The sequence below is a fragment of the Bufo bufo genome, chromosome 4 (genome assembly GCF_905171765.1).
Source record: "Bufo bufo chromosome 4, aBufBuf1.1, whole genome shotgun sequence".
NCBI classification, from domain to species: Eukaryota; Metazoa; Chordata; class Amphibia; order Anura; family Bufonidae; genus Bufo; species Bufo bufo.
Genome location: NC_053392.1, coordinates 227,068,667 through 227,075,933, shown reverse-complemented (window position 1 = coordinate 227,075,933; position 7,267 = coordinate 227,068,667).

Below are 7,267 nucleotides of genomic sequence, written 5' to 3'. Positions count from 1 at the left end.
CTATAAAAAAAAAGATTATAGCCCTATATTAGCTAAATGGAAGTCTATATGTGCATTTTACGAATATTCGCTGTATTGCTATATATTCTTGTTTTAGAATATTACGAATATTCTAAAAAACGAAGTTATAGCAATATAGAGAATATTCGTAAAATACACATATAGACTGATATTTAGCTAATATAGTGGTATAATCTTTTTTTAGTATAGTCAATTTTTTTTGTCTCTTCTGAAGTTCAGATTTGGAAAAAATTTACACTATTAAAAAAAAATACTATAGCACTATATTAGCTAAAATGCAGTCTATATGTGTATTTCACGAATATTCGCTATATTGCTATAACTTGTGGGTTAGAATATACCATCGGATCTGAGTTTTCACGATCTCAGGGAAAACTCCGATCCGTTTGTATTTTCTAATCCACAGGCGTTCCCATGGTGACGGGGATGCTTGTTGGGGAGGAGTATGCGAACAACTGTACAGATTGGAAAAAAAATGCTAATATTCTAAATAGCCAACCAACAGGAATGTTGCCTTATACAGTTAAAAGAAATTCGCAATACGCAAATAATTAAATCACATATTATTCGCGATAAATAGAATAATGACGAATATTCGATTTCAATGAATATAAGACGAATATTCAATCGAATATTCGTGAAATATCGCAAAATCAAATATGGCACCTCCAGCTTATCACTAGTTAAAAGGTTGACCATTAATATACACCATCAACCTTGATGTAAACCGTATATTTGCAGTTTATATTGAAGAAATGAATAAGCAATAATCAATTTGGCAACAGCCCCCCTTGTCACCATGGGGAGTACAAGAAATTGCTGCAAGTCATGTTAGTAATTGCTTATGCCTTTCTTCAGTTAACTTTTGCAGACTTGTCCTCTGTTGCTGTATTACATGTTTCAGATAGGTCGTGCCAAAAATAATGAGAATGAGAAATGTTTGCCCTATCAAAAGTCCTTTTAACTCGCTTTTAGTCTTGCTTCAATCCAGTGGTGTAGCAGTAGTGTTTGCAGCAGTCGCAATTGCAACCGGGTCTCTAAGTAATGGGACCCACAGGGCCCCTATGGCACACTGCCGATTACCAGATTTTTCCCTGTATAAGATGGAGTACGTCTTATAAAGCGAATAATAGTGAGCACTTCCATTATGGAAGCGCTCACTAGTATGCAGGAGGCATGGGGAGTGAAACGCTGTACTTACCATCCATGGTCTTCTCAGGGTTTACAGGTCCACACTGCACCATCCTGACTGAGTACAGCATCAGGACACAGTGCGCACACTATGACCTGACATTGTATGCAGTGAGGTAACAATGCAGTGCCAGCCCAGAGAAGACCAGGGTGCATGACTGCAGAAGAGGCCGCTGGACCTGGAGAGCAGCGGGAAAGCAGGAGAGGTAAGTGAATTTGTTTCTTTTAGGTCTGATCTAAGGTCTGAAATGGGGGTCTGATATGGAGTTCTAAAGGGGCTCTGATCTGAGGTCTGAAACAGGGGCGTTGCTATAGGGGGTGGAGAGGTAGCAGTCGCTACCGAGCCTAGGAGCCTGAGGGGGCCCAAAGACCCTTGTGCTGCATAAGAAGACACACAAAGCACTGAGGGAAGGGGGGCCCAAGCCTAACTCTTGCACCAGGGCCCATGAGCCTTTAGCTACGCCCCTGGTCTGAAATAGGGGTCTGGCATGGAGGTCTAACAAGGCTCTGATTTGAGGTCTGAAATAGGGGTCTGACATGGAGGTCTAAACGGGCTCTGATCTGAGGTCTGATATGGGGATCTGATTTGAGGTCTGATAAGGAGGCCTGATTTGACGTCTGATACGGTGGTCTGATCTGAGGTGTAAGGGGATAATTTTTGCAATGGTGCATTATAAAGGGGTATTTTTTTGTACTGGTGCATTATAATGGGGGTATTTTTTATACTGGTGCACATTATAAGGGGGTATTTTTTATATTGGCACACATTATAAGGGGGTATTTTTGTATTGGCACCCATTAGTGGGCATTTTTCTACTGGCACACATTATAGGGAGAATTATTACTAGTGGGGGATTATGGGGAACATGATTAATAGTTTGGACACAATGGGGGCATTGTTACTATTGGGGCACTCTGGCAGATAATTATTTCTATTGGTGAAACTTTGAGGAGCACTATTACTGTGGGGAGCACCCTGGCCAGTACCAGCTTAGCACAATTATTTTGGGGGGAGCATTATGTTTACACTATTAGTATCAGAGACACTATTTGCTGGGCACAGTTATTTTTTAGGGCACTGTGTGCCAATAATACTTGATGGAGGCACTATCTGCGTGGTACTAGTATTTTCAGGTGGAATGTTTCTGCAGTATAGTATTGGGGAGTAGAGCAAGCACAGTATTGGGGGCGGCAGGGTGGGGTGTTCAGAAGGTTGAAGGATGATGGAAAGTAGGAAACTAAGATGTCTGTAAAACTCTGCAGAGATGAGAGATAGCTGAAAGAAATCATCATGAAGCTCTGGTCTGAATAGAGAAGATGGAGGAGACATCACTGGATGTAAGATATATGTGGCACTGTATTCTCCTGTATTTTTTGTAGCACTGTATGTATGTTTTCCTAACAGTAGGGGTTAGGTTGAGAATTTGGCATGGGGTGGTTCAATTTTTTTAATTGATACCTCCGACGGATGCCATACAGTGGCATGTGTCACCATTGAGTTCCAGTTTGCTGAACTCTGCAGGATTTTGCTAAGCTTTTACTAGGCTTTTGTATCCTTTTTCTTCCCAATGTATATGTTAAATGTAAGACCAGAACATGAAGGATATACTCCTCAGGATGAGCTAACAACACCTCATGTACTATGAAAGATACTCAAGGTAGTTGTCCTGTTTATAAGTTGTGTGAGAATAGTCAGCGTTTAGACTATCATGAGCAGAAGGTTCAGGTGGGGGTGGAGGATCACAGTGGCACTTGAGACTATTGTTGAGTGAAGTTATGAAAACTTCTATTTGGCTGCTTTGCCGAATTTCGCCAAGAAATTTGCTCTGTGACAAATTACTTTGTGGGGGGAAATTGCGGTTGCACCGCTCTCCATCATTCAACCCATCAGATTCTTTGTTCATCACTGATTACGTCATGTGATGTAAATATGGTGTCAAAAAAATAAATAAATAATACTCACTTTATCTATTTCAACGCAAAGAGGGTGCCGCGGCCATCTTGATTAAAGATTAGTGTTGGGCGAGCATGCTCGACTGAACACCTTTTTCACTCGAGCATCGGCCGAACACCGCGTGTGCTCAAGCGTGATGCTTGAGTCTCCTCCCCCAACGTTTGTTGGTTGCTATGCAGCCAATAAACGTGAGGGGAATTACTGGCACTTACTGTAATGCCGTAGCCATGTTGGTTACTGCCATTACAGTGATTGGCTGGCCGCAACGCGTCATCGGGTGCTATATGACCGATGACACTTGTTCGGCTCAGACTTAGTCAGGGCGAGCTGCAGCAGAAGGGACAGATAGTGTACGGAGAGGAATTGTGTTTTTTTTAAGTGAGTTTTGAGTGTTGAAAGGTGTTAGAGACCCAACAGTCCATTTAAGGACTATTGTTTTATGTGGCTGCAAAATATATTAGCGCAACGTGCGCTAAATTGCGTGCAATTGTTAGGCTGCTGGTGACAGCAGCAACATTACCTGCGCTACATCTCCTGTATAATGTTAGCCACTGGTGACAGCAGCAACATTACCTGCGCTACATCTCCTGTATAACGTTAGCCGCTGGTGACAGCAGCGACATTACCTGTGCTACATCTCCTGTATAACATTAGCCACTGGTGACAGCAGCGAGATTACCTGCGCTACATCTCCTGTACAACGTTAGCCGCTGGTGACATCAGCGACATTACCTGCGCTACAGCTTCTGTATAATGTTAGCCGCTGGTGACAGCAGCCACAGTACCTGCGCTACATCTCTTGTATAACGTTAGCTGCTGATGACAGCAGTGACATTACCTGCGCTACATCTCCTGTATAACGTTTGCGCATCATAATCATCAGTGACATTCAGTTAAATTTATTTGCGCATACACTTACAAAACTTGCGCTTCTGTACGTGTGACATACTTGCAAGCATATATACCATTTAATATGCTCAAGGCGAGCAGTAAGGGACAGGGAAGAGGCCATGCTGCTGATGGTGCACACAGAGGCCGTGGCACTAGGCGCGGTGAAACTGTGCCTGCTGCCAGAGCACAAGAAACACACTTATCCACGAAACCTAGCTCATGTCCCAGTTTGCAGTGCGGCGCATGACACCACTCTCGAAGTCACACCAGTGCGACAAGGTGGTTGTTGGATTTCAGCAGATAATGCTTCCAGTCGGTTAAGCACCACCCTGTCTTCCACAAAGTCCAGTCTCAGTAGCCAAGAGTCTGGTGAACAGAATCCTCACCCTGATCCTCCTTCCACCCACCATGGAGAGTCTTGGCAAACAAGTGATCCCACACTCGGATATTCCAAGGAGCTCTTTTCATCACCATTCCTTGGTTTGGCCCTCTCGCCAAGCCCGCTTGAAGAGGGACATAAGGAGATCTTGTGCACTGATTCCAAAACTCTTGAGCATCCACAGTCAGAAAAAGATGACGGTGGGGAACTGCAATTAGTGTTTCATGAGGTGGATGATGATGATGATGAGACACAGCTGCCAATAAGTCAACCGTAAATTACTGTCTCAAGAGGTTTATGATGAGGATGAGACACAGTTTTCAATATGTGAGGTTCTTGTTAGGTCAACAAGTCAGGAGGATAACCAGAGTGAGGAAGTGGAGGAAGGAGGTGGTGGACCATGAAATCACTGACCCACCCTGGGAAGGTGGCAAGCCGAGCGAGGACAGCAGTACAGAGGGGGAGGGATCCGCAGCACCGCAACAGGCTGGAAGAGGCAGTGGGGTGGCAAAAGGGAGAGGATGGGCCACACCAAACAGGCCAGCAACTGTTACCCAGAGAACACCCTTGCGGCAATCTCCCTTGCCAGGGGGTAGGTGTTCCGCAGTCTGGCGCTTTTTTGAGGCAAGTGCAGACAATAAAAGAATTGTCATTTGCAACCTGTGCCGTACCAAAATGAGCAGGGGCGCGAACACTAACAACCTCACCACCACCAGCATGATTCGCCACATGGAATCAAAGCATCCTAATATGTGGTCCGAAAGCCCGGGTCCACAATCAGTGTCTGCGGGTCACACTACTGCCTCCTCTTCCCCTGTGTTACGTGATGGCCAATCCCCTGTCCAAGACATAGGCCCGGATGCCTCCCGCCCAGCACCTGGACCGTTGCAAGCACCATCAGCTAGCACATACACTTCTGTGTCCCAGCGCAGCATAGAGATGTCCATACCCCAGGCCTTTGAACGAAAGTGCAAATACCCAGCCACCCTCCCACAGGCCATAGCACTAAATGGGCACCTTTCCAAATTGCTGACCCTGGAAATGTTGACATTAAGGCTTGTGGACACTGAGGCTTTCCGCAGCCTGATGGCGGTGCGGTCCCTCATTACTCAGTCCCCAGCCGCCACTATTTTTCCCAGTGTGCCATCCCCGCCTTACACCAGCATGTGTGCAGCACGCCAGACCTGCAGGATATTGCGATAGTGAGGTCACGGTTATGGGCAATCGAGGGTTACTCACTTTTTAGAGGGGAACCCTGGGCAGGCATGCGGCAGTGAAGGAGAGGTAGACACAAGTTCCTCTGGGGCACACTCTGCATGGAGGGACCAGACCTGATGGTGTGTGAGGTGCCCTGGATGTTGCAGGTATTTTGAGTGCCTGAGGCAAGGTCCCTTTAAGGATCGTGACGCCAGTGCCTGTTACGGTGGCACACCGATTTGTAGGAGTAGTAATAGAGGTACACAGCTGGTATGGTAACCCAAACGTTGCTTTACTTGGAAAACAGTCCCAACTTTGTACAGACAGTTTACAGTTGATAAGGATGCAGTCCCTTACAGCAATATTCCACAAGCAGGCTTACTTCTTAGTATGGCAGGTATATACTGGCAAGATACTTGGAGGGTATAAAGTTAATGCTTAGCAGACCTATACTGCCCTATCCCCTTCAGCTATTCTAGCTGTCTGGATCCCAAGGCCCGGATGCCTAAATGCTGGCTTTAATCCTTGGTAATAAATCCTTCCTCCAATATTGACTCTTGACTGTAACTTATAGTACCTCTGCTCATCAGGTTACCTATCTTAGTTGGATGCAAGGACGCTGCTTGGTTTGTGGGTAACTGCAGGTTTCTTCCAGGAGGTAGATTCTTCTTCTGGGGTGACTCTACTGAGCTAAACTTAGCCTCAGGAGCTTCAGGCTGACTACATTACTCTTCTAGCCACCTGGAATGAACTACTCTCCCCTGTCTGGGCCTACCTATATATACTTAGGGCTCTCTAGCTCCCTCTAACGTCTAGGAGGCTAAACTACACCCTAACAGGCCTGACACCCAGATACGCTAACACAGGGAAATGCATAATTAAACATCACAGTAATGCAAAAGACATGTTAACCCTTGTGTAGTGCCCACCTTTACCTAGTGGGACACTACATGTGTCCCGTAACATCACCGGTGCCCTGACCAACGAAGTTTTTGGGAAGGTCCACTTAACGACTGACACATGGACAAGGGCTTTTGGCCAGGGATGCTATATTTCCCTGACGGCACACTGGGTGAACATTGTGGAGGCCGAGAGCGAGTCGTATCCTGGGGTGGCACAGGTGCTACCGACACCAAGGATTGCGGGCCCTACTTCCATCAGGAGTTTCGCCACCACCTACATTAGTGGCTGCAACCCCCCCTTCTCCTCCTCCACTTTCTCCTCCACTTCCACCTCTGAATTCTCATCTTGCAGCACCAGTCACTCATCAGTCAGTAGCTGGAATCAGTGTAGCACTGCAGTGGGAAAGCGGCAACAGGCCGTGCTGAAACTAATTTGCTTAGGTGACAAACAGCACACCGCCGCAGAGCTGTGGCAGGATATAAGGGACCAGACTGAGCTCACACACATACAATGCCTAGCCCACGTGTTCAACTTAGTGGTTCAGCGGTTTCTCAAAACCTACCCTAATTTGCCTGAGCTACTGGTGAAAGTGCGCTGCGTGTGTGACCATTTCCAAAAGTCATCTACAGCTGCCGCCGGACCGGCAACATTGCAGCAGTGCTTGCAATTGCCAGCTCACCGACTGTTGTGCGACGTGAGCACGTGCTGGAACTACACGTTCCACATGTTGG